This window comes from Balaenoptera ricei, chromosome 3 (assembly GCF_028023285.1).
Source record: "Balaenoptera ricei isolate mBalRic1 chromosome 3, mBalRic1.hap2, whole genome shotgun sequence".
In the NCBI taxonomy this organism is placed as follows: Eukaryota; Metazoa; Chordata; class Mammalia; order Artiodactyla; family Balaenopteridae; genus Balaenoptera; species Balaenoptera ricei.
The window spans coordinates 126129794-126146925 of record NC_082641.1 but is presented as its reverse complement, the minus strand read 5'-3'; the positions used below and the strand labels follow the sequence as shown (position 1 = coordinate 126146925).

At 44.9% G+C, this 17132-nt stretch overlaps 1 protein-coding gene across 5 annotated transcripts in view; it reads left to right on the top strand.

The window, feature by feature from the left end:
* The window catches only part of SH3TC2 (SH3 domain and tetratricopeptide repeats 2), a 162658-nt gene that overhangs the window by 95819 nt on the left and 49707 nt on the right, over positions 1-17132 (top strand). Inside the window, exon 19 of one of the 5 annotated variants that reach the window (XR_009502418.1) lies at positions 9794-9816. The exons of the other annotated variants lie outside the window; for them this stretch is intronic. The gene's annotated coding sequence lies outside the window, so the exon portion shown is untranslated. Of the gene's footprint in view, positions 1-9793; positions 9817-17132 lie in introns of those variants that run through there. 5 annotated transcript variants of the gene reach the window in all.

Genomic DNA, 17132 nt, shown 5'->3' with positions numbered 1-17132 from the left:
AGGGGTTTCATCTTAGTCAAAAGGATACACTGTTTTACACATCTCTTTCTTCTCTCTCTTCTGCCATACCTTCCTCATGAGTCATGAACCCAAATAGGGCCCTCAAGGTTCTTCTCAATATAGTTCTTCAGGCAGTCACTATCAATCTGCTGGAGCTGGTGTTTATATGCAGGTCCTTTTGACTGCAAGAAACAGAAGGTGAAGTAAACTGGCTTAAATTATTTAAAAAAAAAAAAAAAAGAAAGAAATGTATTTGTTCATGAGACTTAAAAACCAACCAGGTTCCAGGAGCAGGTTGACAGTACCTCAAAGCTGTTGCCATCTCTTATTTCTGCTTTCCTCTATACCCAAGCATCATGCAATTTCATCATGGTGACCAGCAGCTCCACATCTTATATCCCTCCTCCCCAAGTTTTGATAGTAACAGCAAAGTAAAGCATCTTATTTCACAACGCTTTGGACAAAAGCCCTGGGTCTGATGGTCACTGTGGCAGGGTAGAATTCCACTGTTTGGCCATCTGGGGACACCTGGGCCTATGGATGAAGCACGTGGGAAGGGGCAGAAACCCCCCAAGTAGGAAAGTAGAGTATTGTTACTGGAAGGGGAAAGTTCAGTTTGGTGAGATGAAACCACTGTGTCTTACCTCATTTAAAATCTGATTACTTGGAGCACTTCGGCTCCCAGGTATGCAGAGCAGGAAGAAGGGAGCTGCATTTGGTTTCCTAGAACATCCATCTGGGTAAACTGAGTCCCATGGTTCAGTATGCATTTGTGGGGCTGCTTCCACCCCACTGAATTTTTGGTTTCTTGGTGCTCCTTGCTCTCTGCCTCTTTCTGGGTCATCTTCTACTCAGGACCTGGCCTGTCCTGTCTACTGCCACATCTCAGGCCATAGTCATCTTCATGGCCAGGTAACCTTCAGCAGAGACAAGATGGGAGTTTCTCAAAAATCACTTTAAAAAGGCAATCAAAAAAAAGGAAACCAGTGAAGCAAAGTGAAAGAAAATACAGTATTCAAAATGCCTTAATAGGACTTATTATATAGAGCATGTAGTTTAATTCAAATTAAGTAAAGCCTTGCCATCGAATAGATCCCAGAATGTCAGAGCAGTAAGGGACCTTTAAAAAGTTTCCAGTTTGGGACTTCCCTGGTGGTGCAGTGGTTATGAATCTGCCTGCCAATGCAGGGGACACGGGTTCAAGCCCTGGTCCAGGAAGATCCCACATGCCGCGGAGCAACTAGGCCCGTGCGCCACGCCTACTGAGCCTGTGCTATAGAGCCCGCGAGCCACAACTATTGAGCCCATGTGCCACAACTGCTGAAGCCTGCACGCCTAGAGCGCATGCTCTGCAACAAGAGAAGCCACTGCAGTGAGAAGCCTTCGCATCTCAACGAAGAGTAGCCCCCGCTCGCCGTAACTAGAGAAAGCCCGCTTCCAGCAACGAAAACACAAGGCAGCCAAAAAATAAATAAAGAAATAAAGAAATTTATTAAAAAAAAAAAAAGTTTCCAGTTCACCCTCATTATCTTATAGATGGGGGTACTGAAGCCTTGGGAGGGAACAACTTCCCCAAAGTTAACATCAGCATCAATGTCAATGTCAATGTCAGAGCTGGCCCAGGACCCAACATCTTTTTCTGGTCCAGTTCTTTTTGCAGACATGACGCTTCTGCTGCTCCAACCTCCTAAAATGATCTTTCATAAGGCCCAGATATGTTGAAACAGCTCATTTTTTTTTTTTAGCATTCTCTATGCTAGCAAATATTTTTAAAGCAATCTATATGAACATATAATACGTTCTCATGGTTCCCAAATAAAAAATTAACAGGGAATGGCATAAAAAGCCTCTCCCTTTCCCCTGCCCCGGTTTCCCCCTATCTATAGGCAATGCTTTTTATTAGTTCCTTGTGTATTCTTCCAGGAATATTTTGTGCATATATAAGCAATTTAGTGACATACTCTCCATTTTTTTTTTTTTTTTTTTGGCTGTGTTGGGTCTTCGTGGCTGCACGCGGGCTTTCTCTAGTTGTGGCGAGCGGGGGCTACTCTTCACTGCAGTGTGCGGGCTTCTCATTGCAGTGGCTTCTCTTGTTGTTGTGGAGCATGGGTTCTAGGCGCGTGGGCTTCAGTAGTTGTGTCACGTGGGCTCAGTAGTTGTGGCTCGCGGGTCCCTAGAGTGCAGGCTCAGTAGCTGTGGTGCACGAGCTTAGTTGCTCCGCAGCATGTAGGATCTTCCCGGACCAGTGATCGAACCTGTGTCCCCTGCATTGGCAGGCAGATTCTTATCCACTATGCCGCCAGGGAAGCCCAACTCTCCATTTTTTCTTTTTTTTTTTTTTTTCAACTCTCCAGTTTTTAAACACAAATTATAGCATACTATATACTCTGCTTTGATTTTGCTTTTTACACTCAAGTTTTTATCTTGGAAAACTTTCCATATGAGTATATAGAGAGCATCCTCATTCATCTTTACAGCTACAAAGTTTTCCATTGCACAATGGGGATCCTAGTTTATATAGCTTATTCTCTAATGGTGTCAATTTTGATGGTTTTCACCATTTGACTATTATGAACAACAATGCAACAAATAACTTTTACACATGTCATTTCATGTGTTTGTCATTATACATGTAAGATAAATTCCACAAAAATGAAATAGCAGAATCTTAAGGGTATGTGCATTTGTTGTTTTGATAGATGTTGCCAAATTGCCCCCAATAATAGTATCCTATAATGTAGACTCCTATCATTTTTGAGAGTGCCTCTTTCTCCAGGTCCTCTCCGACACAGCCTGTTACCAAAATTTGTATCTTTGCATATTTGATAGTAGTAAGATGGTATCTCAACATTTTAAAAGTCAAGCTATAGAAATATAAACATTAATAACTGAATCTCCCTTTCTCATTTCTTCTGAATCCCTTTTCCAGGATACTTTCTCTGATCACTTTGATGATAGGATCTCATTAGGTAACTTTTTTTTTTTACTCAAAATACATCATAAGTATTATTCAAAATGTACAGATCTGCCTCATTCATTCATACAACAGTTATTTCCTGAGCATTTATCAGGTTTTAGGCCCTGGAGATAAAGCCCTAAACAAGACAAATACATTCCCTGTCATGTGGGGCTTGTATTCTGGTTGGGAAGACATGTGAAAATGGATAAACAAATAGACTATTACTTAAGAGAATGTTAAGTGCCCTGAAGAATACACAGGGTGACTTGGTAGGGGGGCTAACGTGGGGACACAGCCTGACCCACCCTCTGCCCCTAATATCATTAAGAACAAATAAGAAAACAGCTACTGAAGGAGCAAAATGCTCTCACAAACATATTACTGATAGTAGTGATTTCTTGTTTATTAGTTTTGGCCTGAACTGACCTGTTGCTTTTGTATTACGTAGACAGAACTTTTAGATCAGCATTAAGACTGCTCAGGAGGTGCTGAGCTAGAGACAGAAAAAGCCTTTCCAGTTCCCCTAATGGGCTGGTGCTAAAAACACAAAGGTCAGTCTAATTCCCAAGGACATGAGCCAGAACTCAGTTAAAAGAAAATGATCTTCCCTTTCACTGAATAAACAACTCATTGTCTACTGCAGGTTTAGAAAATCCCATTTGGATTTGGAGTCTAGCCCAGCGTTCATCACGTGGATTAGGTAGTGGAAAGAGCCCTGCTCAGAGGATCAGGTACAGGGAGCTGTGTTACTGATTCCTACCCCTTGCTGGATGTGTGACTTTGGACAAGCCTTAGCGGGAGACTTGAAGACTTCTGGGCACGTAGCTTGATTCGAAGCAGAGTCGCTTGCTGCAGTTCTGACTCTGACCTTTGCCGTGAGTCGTGGTTCCCCCTTCAGAAACCAGCCAGATCCCCACCTTGGACTTCAGTCTGGCATAAGTCTTGTCTGTATTTAAGTCCCAGCTTCTCCCAGGTGGGGACCTTGTTTAGCCCCCACTTCTCTCTCCCCAAGGCCCTGGCCCTGTGACCTGCTCTTAGACCTCCCAGAAAATTCTCTGGCCATTACCAGCTACCAGGCATGTAGTTCCATGTCCCTGAGAGCTGGGGAGTGCCTGTCTCCACCTCATCTTGCTGGACCTCTATCAGGTTGCTCTGTCCCTGGCTAGCCTCCATCTCTGCATTTTGTCACACACCGCCTTCCCGGAGTGTTTTCCCACCACCTTCAGCTGCCCTCAACCTGAAAGCATGTCTGGTTTCTACCTTCTTCCCCTCTGGCTCATACCATGGCCAGAGTGAGACGTTGGACTAAAGTAGTGGCTTCCACCCAACTTTTTCATTAGCAGTAGAACTTACTTTACACATCAACTTTTATTTATTTAATTTTTCATGACCTAGCTATTGTGAATAGTGCTGCAATGAACATTGGGGTGCATATGTCTTTTTGAATTATAGTTTTCTCTGGGTATATGCCCAGTAGTGGGATTGCTGGGTCCTATGGTAATTCTATTTTTAGTTTTTAAGGACCCTCCATACTGTTCTCCATAGTGGCTGTATTACACATCAACTTTTAAGTGGAACCCCCAAACAGAAAACAAAACAAAACAAAAACTGGCTTAGGCTAATTAAATTTTCTTAAGAGAAGCACATCATTGTTTGCTGAACCCAGCAAGCACCAAAGGACCCTAGAATCCCTCAAAATTTAGCTCAAAATTCTGAACTAGGTGATCTAGTCTATCCCCTTCTACTTTGTAGGCAGCCTACAAAATTCAGTGGCTTGGTAGGGTCACACAGTGAGACCCGCCAAATCCAGATTCTAGAATGTGTTGCCCCCAAACAGAATGTGAATTCTACGGTTGCGAGAGTAGAGACGTTTGCTGCCCTGTGTTACTCCTGCATCCTCTGTGTATAAGTGCAAATGCCTGGCTTGACTTGGGTACTTCATCAGTAGTGGTGAAGGAATGAATGAGTCTTAACCAGGGAGCTTTTATGTGCTCCCAACCCTTAGCTCTCAGAATAGAGCTGTGAATAAGGCTGACCAGCATGGTTCCTTCTCTTATAGAGCTCAGAGTTAAACAGGGACTTGAACCTGAAACCGATGATCACAGGGGGTTAATGAAATAATTGCAACTGTCTGGCCTTTACAGGCAAGAGGACAGAAGCCAGGCAGACCTCAGAATGGCCCACTGGAGTGAAGTGGGGAAGGGGGGTGAAGGTGGGTCCTGACCCCCAGGCCCACCTGTCTCTTTCTCATACCTTGTTTTGCCTCAGAGAGCTGGCCTTCATCATCTTGGCTAAGGGTGTGGCTGAGGCCTGCCTAAGGGAAGGCAGTGACCTCAGCTGCTCAGCTGCAGGAGCCCTGCCAAACTCTGTCACAACTACAGTGAGGGCTGTCTCTGCCTAGAGCCCTGAGCTGGGCAGATACTGAGTCTCCACCCATCAGCTGTACGCTCTGTTCCCTAAGCCCTCCCACACCATCTTCCCAAGCTGTTCTTTCTGCCTGGGGTGGCTGCTTCTACCCTTCATTGCCCATGAAAATCCTTTCCACACTTCAAGGTGAAGTTGAAATACCACCTCCTTCGGGGAGCCTGCCCTGATTACCACCCCCACTTCCTTACTCAGGAGGAAGTGATCACTCCCTCTTCTGGCCTCACATAGTGCCCAGTCTCTCTCTCTTGTTGCAGTGACAGAAGCAAATTATGGTGTGTATTAGATCATTTATCCATTTATTCCACAACTGTTTACTGAGCATCTACTATGGACTGGGGGTTGTAGACAAGGTCCCTGCTTTCATAAAGTTTGCTTTCTTTTAGGAGAATCAGGACAAAAAAGTGAACATACAAATGAAATATTTTCAGGTTGATAAGGGCTAAGAAAAAAAATGCAGGACAGAGAGTTGGTGGTGGGGTGTGTGTATACTGGGTTAGACAGGTCAGTCAGGGACGGCCTTGCTGAGGAGGTGAAATTTGAGCTGAGCAATGAATGACAAGAAGCAGCCAGCTATGGAAAGAGCTGGAGGAAGGGCATTCCAGGTCGAGGGGAGAGCATGTGCCAAGACCCTGAGGCAGGCAAAAGCTTGGCGGGTTTGAAAGACAGGGAAAAGCCTAGTGTGGTGGCAATGAGTGGGATGAGAGAAGTAAGAAGGCGTCAGGGCAGGACCTGGGTCAGCTTGGGCCTCATGGGGTTTGTTAAATATAAGGAACCACTGGACAATGGTAAGCAGGGGAGAGGTGAGAACTGACTGATGTCCATTCATTCATTCAGTGATGACAATTGCCTCCCTTGTGATGACACAGAAGGAGGTGCTGAGAACACAGGGACCAGAGATGCTGCCTGCCCTCTAGTTGTGCAGGTGGAACAGAGGGGCCTCCCCTGAGTCAAGTCACCTTAAGCTCAGGGTCTGGGTTTTGGTTTTCTGCTTTGCTGATTCAGATACTTGATCTGTCAGGTTCCCTCTTGTTCTTGTTATTGAGAGTATGGTACATGAGCCCCTGCTGCCATTACCCAGGAGTGTGTTAGAAATACAGACTGCAGGGGCCCACCTAGACCCACTGACTCAGAATCTGTATCCCCCATCGATTTGTGCTTACATTAAAGTTTGAGGAGGACTCAATCCAATCAAGGTATGGAGTAATAGACTCTTACTAACCAAACTGAGAGGATGGTAATGAGTCAGATGCCAGCTTAACAATTCATAGCTACTAAACTCTTACATCAGTGCATCTCAAAACTTTAAAAGTGCATGCACATCACCTGGGAATGTTGTTAAAATGCAGATTCTGATTCAGTAGTTTTGGAATGGGACCCCACATCCTGTGTGTCTCTCAAGCTTTAAGGTGATGCTGACGCTGTTGTTCTAAGGAGCACAGAGCTTTGCATGAAGCGAATGAAGGGCAGGGAGGCCAAAGCCGGGTGAGGAGGGCAAGAGTGCTGTGAGCCAAGCTGGAGAGGCAGACAGGGGCTAGATCATGCTGCCTCTCTCTACATCTCCCACAGTGTTTTGAGAGTAACTCTGTGAAGTCCTTTCCATGTTGGAGCATAATCCAGGCATCAGGGACCTGGTTTTTTTCATGTCTGTAGCCCCAGCACAGTGTCTGGTTCATAGTCAGGACGCACTAAACGTAGATTGAATGAGGGCTGATTTGAGATAGGATGGAAAGTCTGAGAAACTGAGTCTGGCTGATGCAGCACGTCCGATGCAATCTTTGCCGAATCGGCACCCTCAATACACTTTATTCCAACTAATTCTGGTAGCAGCTGGGCATATGCCCCAAATTTGAAAACAGCTCCGGAAAAAGCCCTGGCTCTGGTTGAGATAAACATAAATCACCATCTCTCCCAGATGGAGGCAGAGCTGCACAGGAGGTGTTCTGCAGACCGAGATAAGTGGTTGGTCAAGACCTAATCAATTTCAAAATAGAAACTGGAACTGAGCGTAAATGACATGAGAAGAAGGACAGGGGCATGGCCTCCCCAGGAAATCAGATAGGCTGGCAGGACAGCAAGCATTAGCAAAGAGGGAATCTGGCAGCTGAGCCTGGTAACTGGAAAAAAGTCAGACCCAACCAGGATGAGCAGGCGCCCAGGAGTGAGGGTCTGAGTCACCACTAACGAAACATTAAGCCACACTCTGCTTTCCCTGCCCGCCTAGTGAAAACCATTTGCTCAAATCCTGTTCTATTTCAGGAAACATCAGCTGTATCATAGGAAGTCCTGCTCTTTCCACATTAGGAACAAGAGTCACTTCTCTTTGCTTTTGGATGCTCACACAACACTGGTCCTAGCGGGCACAAGGCTATTGTGCTGCTCACATAAAAGAGATAGGTACAGTCGGCCCTGGGAGGTTAGGCAGGCAAGGAAGAGCTGAACTTCAGAGTTGTCAGCAAAAAGCATGGATTTCAGTCCCTCTGAGGAGCCTTAAGATATTCCTGTGCCAGCTTCCAAGGAAAGAGAACTGTCATATCCCCCTTTCCCTCTCTCCTGTCCTGTGAGAGGTGCTTTGAAACCCTGGCCTCATCTTCCCAGAAGAGAGTAGGGATGCTGGAATGCACCCTCCTTGACAAGCAGATGGCTACTGTGTCTCTGACATTGATGATTTTCCCTGGGACCATTGCCGAGAGCTGCTCTTTGAGGTGGGTTGGGGGCAGGCAAATTGCAAGTGACCTTCTCAGTGGACGAGAGAGGATTTCCCCCTCCTCTATCTCCTAGACCTAATTCAGAGTGTTACAGTCAATATGTGGTGAGGGCTACCGAGTACAGGATGCGCACACTGAGAGTTTTATAGGACAAAATGTCCTTAAGGGGTGGGGCTGGGTATTTTTTCCCCACCGAATACCTTATCATAGCAGGTTATCTAAGGACGTAGGATGTTCAGAAGTTCCTACAAACTTTCTAGGTTTTATTTGGGATCTTGGTAGATATTTCTACTAAAAGAACTTCTATAACACATGGAAAATAAGTGCATGGAGAAAAAAGAAAAAGAAAAACTTGATTTTTGGTAACGAGAGGGATCACCATGTCTGCCAGTTTGAGATGGATTTTGGTTTCTTCCCATCCAAAAGTAAGGTGGATCAAGACTGGTCTTCAATCGTGATGAAGAGCAAATGTAAGAATTTATTTAGTTGTTTGGTGATCGGCAGCCCACTGTAGCAGAACATACCGGTCTGTGCAGAAACATAGGGAGTTGGGATTTGGTATCAGCTCTGCCATTAAAGTGCTGTTTACCCTTGGTCTAGTCGCCACCCGTCTCTGGGCCCCAGCTCCCTCTGCAAAGTAAGAGGGCTGGATTAGACATGATTTCCTAAATCCTGTGACTGATTATTATAATATTAAAAACAAATCACATAGTAGACAATTGTGCAGAATTTAATTCTCCTTTAATCCTCCTGATTAAGGAAAGGAGAACATCCCAGAGTAGTGTTAATATAGCTTTAACACCTTTTGAATACTTCCTGATCTTACTCTTTTACAAAGTGAGAGCTGACTTCAGGCTCAGAGTCTTCCTAAGACTGCATGTATGTTTCTAGATGAGAATCTAATCACATTGCTTTATTTTTGTTTCATTTATTTTTATGGTTACCTTTGTTTTGTTTTTTTTTTAAATTAATTAATTTATTATTTTTGGCTGTGTTGGGTCTTCGTTTCTGTGCGAGGGCTTTCTCTAGTTGTGGCAAGCGGGGGCCACTCTTCATCGCGGTGCGCGGGCCTCTCACTATCGCGGCTTCTCTTGTTGCGGAGCACAGGCTCCAGACGCGCAGGCTCAGTAGTTGTGGCTCACGGGCCTAGTTGCTCCGCGGCATGTGGGATCTTCCCAGACGAGGGCTCGAACCCGTGTCCCCTGCACCGGCAGGCAGATTCTCAACCACTGCGCCACCAGGGAAGCCCATTACCTTTGTTTTTAAGACAAGTGATCCTGGTTTTCCATTTACAGCAATGATATATAGTTTTCTCCTAAAATAAAAGTGTTTACGTAGATGAGAACATCTAAAGAAATCTATGAAGGTGATGTTGACATATGGCAAAAACCGTGAGGTTGGCTCTTGAATGATTGCACATGGGAAAACCCATCTAGATGGCCTCTAAGTGCCTTTCCAGCTCTTTGGGCCAGTGGATGTGAATGCCCCAGTTTCAGCACAGAGCATACTTTGCTGGCCTCCAACTGTCTTAAATGTAAGCTTTGTGTGGTATGTGGCTTTTTGGCCACTGTATCCAAAACATCTATAACCACTGTATCCATTCAATGGGTGGCACATGGTTGGACTTCACTAAATGATTCTGAAGGAATGAATGCATGTCTCAGGTGGAAAATACTGCACTGTGATATCTTTTCATGTTTAGGAGCAAAAGAGAAGGAACCCTCCGCATTTCAGACCCTGTGGAGTAGTGAAGAGTCACAGGTGGGCACACACACAAACATGCTTTATGCTTTGAATGTTAACCTAAGTTGAATTTTTGTGATATCATTGACATTTGCAGAACATAGGTAATGCTATTTTTGTTTTTTAAATAATTTGGCTCTTGACATCTTAGATCCTCTCTCAAAAAAGGCAAGGTTTAAATAATGAGTGAGTGAATAAGTAAATATATATATTTACCTTTTATTTTTGGTTTTCCTTGTTTTCAAATCTCATTGGCTGTCTGCTTGGAGTATTTTTAAATTGACTGGCTGGTTCAGATTATGCTTTAAAAAAGTTTTGGAGCGGGCTATAGACCTGGTGTGTTTGCTGGGTTAGCGTTTGGGCGTGCCACCAAGCTGCTTTGGCTGGATGACAGTTTAAACACAGCCAAACAGCTGGTCCTGCCAGGAGAGTCAATGGTGAGAAGATTCCACAGAAACATGCGTTGGCCTGGATATCCCTGCCCCTGCAGGGGCATCTGAGTGGTCCAAGGGAGACCACGGGATTCAGGGAAGCCATCACTTACCCTCATCCATCTCTCTTTTCTCTTTCCTTCTCCCCTTTGAGCTGTAGATGGTTCTGACTTTCAGTAGTTGTTGAGAACTACTGCCTCTTGAACCAGAGTTAGTGGAACAGAGAGCAGAGATTGGACTTTCTCATCAGCCCCACCTCATGTTTCAGGTGAAGACTTGTCCCTACACGGGGGAAGGAAAGGGGGTCTGAGATCATCTTTCAGATAGGGCCATCCCTGCTCTCTCAGCCCAGCTTCAGCCATCTGGTTTCATTTTTTAGCCTCTTCTGAGGGCAAAGGAACATAAAGGGTGAGGTAAATGGAAGCAGAATTATTGAAATGTAATGAAAAACTTTCTAGTTACTTAAGCAGCACAAATAGTTATTACAAAAAGAACAAAGTGATATACTCCACAGGGCTGTTATGATGAATTGAAACGATGTGAATGAAGCATGGCAGCTGTGTCCCGCCCATTGGATGCACTCCATAAATAACAGTTATGATTATTATTTAACTTCTTCCACAGTAACTGGCTGCTAGTGGGTCTCAGTAGATGTTTGTTGAATCAACAAATGATGGAACTGGCTGCCTTAGAGGGAGGAAACTAGAGGTGTCCAAGCTGAAGATATATATTACCAAGTTATGGTATTGATACTTCCATCAAGTATCAAAATAGAAATGGAAGTGAGCTCCAGTGCTTTAGATCTGTCACCCATCAGCCCAGTTGATGTCCTTCAAGGCAAAGTGGCTTTGACTGGCCAGACAACTGCAGGATGACTTTCCATGTACTCTCCCCTTTCCGTATAACTGATGTTAAAGTTAGCACGTGCCTCAAATTAAGCCAATATGTCTTCAGACACCAGAGTTTTGCAGCAGCCCTTTAAAAGGGCAGTAGTTGGGGGCAGTGAAGCAAGTGGGCATCCCCTTTCTGGCACGTGCTTTTAGAGTTTTTGAGGTTTGGTGTGAAGATCCAGGGAGCCTGCTCCTGATTTAGTGGAATATTAAGGAGGAGATAAGGTCTCAGAGTCATGTCTTCTGGTAGGAGTTTCTGTTTCTCTTTTTCTGCCCTAACAGTGTGATGAAACTAAGCTGCCAGAACTCAACACTTGACTCTGGTTGACTGGATTTGAGGGGGATGGCATGCAGGACATTACTGAAATAACAAAGAGAATAAAATCCATGTGAAAGTTTCTTTCTGAGCCACAGTTGGTCCCATACTAGATATTGTTGGACTCCCAATGGTATGGGCTGTCCTTGTGGTCAGTAAAATCTTTTAAAGTTCCCAAGCCAAATGGTCTCCACATTCAAAAGGTTGCCCAGGAGCCATGATTCTGAAGGGAAAAAGGTCTCAGTTAGAGGCAGTTGTTCGATGGGCATGTTGTGGAGGGCCTCTAGCTCCACAAGAAGCATAAGTTATCATGAAAGACGCTAACGGTTAATGGACAGCTTACTGTGTGCCAGGCAGCGTGCTCGGCCCTTTAAGTGGATCGTCGCTGTCAATCCTCTGAGCGGCCCTGAAGCAGGTATGTGATGGTAGATGCTCATTGTTTGTCGTCCAGGCAGCACGCCTACTGCCCAAGAGCCCTGATTTCCCTTTGGGAGTTAGTGTCAGTATTTCTGGTCTTGTTGGAATGGTACATCAGCTATCTCCCTCTCTCACTATGGTGCCTGAGGTTTCTTCAAATCACACTGTGAAGGCAGGGGAGAGTCCAGTTGGAATTTCTCTCTTCCAGAACTTGGAATCCTGAGTTTACCATTTGAGAGCAGAAGAAATCCTCAGGACTGGATTACAGCTCCAGTTCCTGGGCCAGATTACCAGGTAACTTCTGCTCCTGTTCCGAGTTTGTCCTAAGCCTTCTCTTCTCTTCCCTCTTGTGAGCTGCCCCACGCCCTCCAGTGAATTTGAGTTGTCTTGAGTCCAGGTCTGTTTACCTCCAGAGCCCAGGAATTGAACCATTATACAATATTGGATGGAACCTCTCTGTTTCCTTGCAGGCCAGAAGTTCTAAGGGGCTCTGATTCTGAAAGTCTGAGAATGTACGATTCTAAAATGACATGGTTAATGCCTTTTCTGTGCTTTCAGAGCTGATCAGTGTTCATACCTGTAGGTCCTCCTCCCAAATTAGCTGTCGGTCTGAGCTGTCGGCTGAGTCAGCAGCAGGGTGGGTGTGTGAGGGCTTTTAGACTCGAGTTCAGCTGATAGAACACATCCCTTTACTCATGCCGGCCTCTCCAGCAGGCTCTCTATAGTCGGCCCTGCCTGCCTGGTCTGCTCACTTGTCCACAGACCAGGGGTTTACGATCCCTTAGGATAAACCTGCAGACCACACAGGAAAAATCTGAACTTGAGCAACAAGGGGAAGAAAGCAGGAGCTAGGATGCTTCTTTAAGAGTTTTTGCCCTGGTGGGATGAATTGGGAGATTGGCATTGACATATATACACCAATATGTATAAAATTGATAACTAACAAGAACCTGATATATAAGAAAAATAAAATAAAATTAAATTCAAATATTAAAAAAGTTTTTGCCCTGTTGACAATCCCCTGGGTGTCCCCAGGGGTGGTCTATCAACTAAGCAGTGTTGAGCAGGGCCTCACGGCAGCTTCGAGAAAGACGTCACAATCTATTTGCGGAATGAAAGATTAGAAATGTTCTCCTGAATCACCACTAAGTAGATATTAACAGGTATTCATATTTAAGTGGCTACTCATTTCCTCAATGTATTCTTCATTCAACGAAGTAGACAATTTGAATTGTGTGAACAGATACATTTTTCCCATATGAGACTCAATAAATCTATTTTAATTTTGGACAAAAATTTAACCCAATTTTTCCTGAGTTGCCCTTTGCCAAAAAATATTGCTTACCTTAGGATATCCTACAGGCTTCTTCAGTGTAGGAGCGTGCCTTCCTCCATCTGATCTAGGTGCAGTGGCTAGCATGGGAGTTTTCAGACTTTTTTTTGGAATGGAATATTTTTTTTCAGTCATAGTTTTATGCAGGATTGTAATATATGAAACAGATAAGATGGAGCTTCTCTCTTGAAGTGACCCCTGACCTGTTGGCATCCTCTTTACTTTTCCTACCTGGGTCCCTAAGGCAGCTCTGAAGAATCACAGGAGTTGAGGAAGCATTGGAAAACTACTGGCCCAGCACCTAATTTGAACTGAAGTGGGCACAGGGCTGAACAAGATCTGGGCTAGAAAGTTTGCATTGTTCTTTCTCTCTGTGTCTCTCTGTCTCTGTCTTGTCCTCCCTGTCTTCCTTTCCTCGTCCCAATAAGGCTGAGGGAATCAAGAGAGTGGTTTAGGGAGACTAGAAAGGCAGGCCAGTGTATCCTTTAAAGCTGAGGCTCCAGGCAGAAGGCGGGAAGATGGAGTGCTGAGCTGGGCAAGAGGAAGCTTCCGGCAAATACTCAGGATGCCGCAGGTTTACAGAAACTGGCGAGAAAGGCAAAGATGTTAAGAATAGGTGAGGGTAGCAGCTAAAAGACAGCCGAGGACAGGGTGTCACACGCTGAGCTGTCTGCAGCCTGGAGTATTTAGGTGATGCCCAGGCTTCCTCAGAGCAGGGTCAGACACAGCATAAGGGCCTTTGTACCAGCAGGAAATGTGGCTGGTTTCTTTTGCTTTGCGTCTGTCCTGTTCGCCATGCTGTTAGGGGTTTTTGTCCTCTCTCTAAAGAATATACTCGTTATCGGAGCCTCTGAGTTAGTGTTTGGGGCAGTGAAAGTCAGAAACTGGCCAAGCTGACGTACCTATGATTTTATGGTTTGCAAAGTACCTTTCTATACATGACCTCGTTGCTCCTCTGAGGTATGTAAGGAAGGTCTGTATGAGGAATGCTACACAGCACCTGATGTCACAGAACACTGCAGATGCCACCACCATGAGAAAGCAGAGCATTAATGAGCTAGGAAGAGGAATACAGTACAGACAGGCTAATTGCCATCTTTCCTGTGTGCGGCCTTCCACATATGCTTGGCCAGTGGGCAGGATGGTAGTGGTTATACATTCCATTCCCAATAGGTCAGAATGGCTTTGGGCTAAGTTTCCTGGATCGTGTCACTCAAATGTGTCATGTGTACTTGGTTGTCATAGCACGTTGCTCAAGAAGGATGATCTTCTAAGCCAAAGGTCACACACTGACTCTCCCCAATCTGTGTTGGCCCCCAGATGGGTTTTGTTTGGTCTGCATCAGATTTAAATTTTTGAATTGGTTGGCAACACTAAAAAATTAGAAGATATAAATATTGGCATTTCTGGTTTTCTTGAAAAACTGGAGGATCTGACTAAATTGGTTTTTACAACTGCCCTCTTTCCATGAGTCATGTGTTCTCCACACTTCCAGAGACCCCACCCAGCCTGCTTGCTTCTTTGTGTGCCCCATGTAGCCCCATACACATTCGAGTTTGAGACCCTTGGCCTAGGTTTTTGTCTTATGTAACTTGCAATGTAGAACAGGGGTTAGCAAACTATGGCCTGTGAGCCAAATCTGGCCCTCCACATGTTTTTATAAATAAAGTTTTATTGGGACATATTGGACACAGTACTCAGAGTGCAGCAGTTGCTAGAGAGACCATACTGTCTGCAAATCCTAAAACACTTTCTATCTGGCCCGACAGAAAACCTAGCTGAACCCTGATCTAGACCATGGTTGGAAGGTTGACTTTTCACTACAAAATGGCCCATCAGGTGTTTTCTAAACAAAAGTTTTCACCCCTCAGAGGAATTCTACCAGGGTTCTAAACTAACTTCATCTTCTTTCTTTCCAGACTTTATTTATAACCTACGAAACTGAGAGGGGAAATTGATGACCAATTGTTCCCTGGGTCTGGGTTATTAGGAGGTCATGCAATGTCAGTTTTAGCGGCTGGGCCATGAGGCAGTTGGCTTCCTTTCATTTTCCCCTCACCTGCCGTGGCCATGGAAAAAGAACAGGACTACCTAGAATTACTGGCATCCTGCTTTTCTGTAGACTCTAAATAGCGTTGCTGTTGCCATTATTATTTATGAGAATGATAGCTTACACGTGTGTAGTGGAAGGGATTTAACTCTTCCACAGCATTCCTGCACTTTTTCTCACATTTACTTCTCAAGACTAACCTGCAAGGCGGGTCAGTTGCTCACTCAGCAGCTCTTCTTCCTCTCATCCTCCTTGCTATGGAGCCCAGCCCTAGGTACTGACTGAAAATGCCAGAATCTTGATTTTCTAGCCTTCTACAGTGGCTGGGATGATCACACGATCCTATTCTGGCTAATGACAGATAAGGGAAGTCTTCCTGGAGGCATCTAGGGAACATTTTCCTTCCTCATAAGAAAGTGACATGTGCAAGAGAGATTTCCATGTCCCTTCCTTTCTGTTTCTGGGTGTGGCTTTGTGAAGATGTGATGCTTGGAGCTGCAGTAGCCATCTTGGGACATGAGGGGAAGCATCAGTGATATGTAGAGGGTGTTGGGAGGAAGAATGAGAAGATCCTGAGTTCCTGGGACATCCTCGAGCCTGGAATCATTGTCTTCCAGATGGTTCTCATTATGAGAGATAGTAATAAAACTTTCTTGTTAAAGCCACTTTGGGTCAGATATTCTGTTATTATACAGCCCAAAGTATCTTAATTTGAATGATCAACTGTTACCTCCTGTTTACATAATTTTTAAAAACTAGCAAAAATGTATATAGTTATTACTATGTGTTATGTACTGTTTTGAGTTCTAAATCGTGGCTCATTTAATCCTTATAATGACACTAGAAAATAGGTATTATTATCCCAATTTTATAGAAGCAAAAAATGACCCTCAATAAATGCTAATACTGCATGAGGTCACATACCTGGTAAGAGGCAGAGCGGGGAATTAACCCAGTCTGGCTCTGGAGGCCATGGGCTTAATCACTATTCTGCGCTCTCTCTCTAGAGGAAAGGAAATGGTTTGTTCCATGTCACGTGACAAGTTATCTCACAGCATCTGGTGCAACCCTTAGCTTGGGACAGGCACTGGAACAGACCTTATACCCGTCTATCCTTATTACTCTCCAACTTCATCACCCATGAGCTTGTCACAGCCTGGATCTTAGTGGGTGCTCAATCCTAGGACTGGATTTCAAGCCTCTTTGCTGATTACCTGCTGCTCTTTCTTCCTTCCTCTCAGCTGCAGGCATCAAACCATTGCCAGCCCAGATAAGTGCAGGAGGGTACCCTGTGCCCTGTATCCTAATGAGGGACGTTACATGGTGGCCATGGATACTGGGTTTGAAGTCAGGCAGAGTTAAGTTCAGTTATGGCTCTGCAACTTCTAGCTGTGTTACCATAGGAAAGTCCCTTCCCCTCTCTGAGCCTCGGTGTCCTTTCTGTAAAATGGAGTAACAATGACCTATCCAATGAGGTTGTTTTGAGTATTAAAATGATAGGGGTATAAAATGCTTAACAGGGGCTTCCCTGGTGGTGCAGTGGTTAAGAATCCGCCTGCCAATGCAGGGGACACGGGTTTGAGCCCTGGTCCGGGAAGATCCCACATGCTGCGGAGCAACTAAGCCCGTGTGCCACAACTACTGAAGCCCTCGCGCCTAGAGCCCGGGCTCCGCAACAAGAGAAGCCACCGCAGTGAGAAGCCAACGCACAGCAACGAAGAGTAGCCCTAGCTCGATGCAACTAGAGAAGGCCCGCGCGCAGCAACGAAGACCCAGCACAGCCAAAAATAAATAAATTTTAAAAAAAAATGTGTAACAAAATACCTGGCACCAAGTAATTACCCAGTTAATGGTAGATACT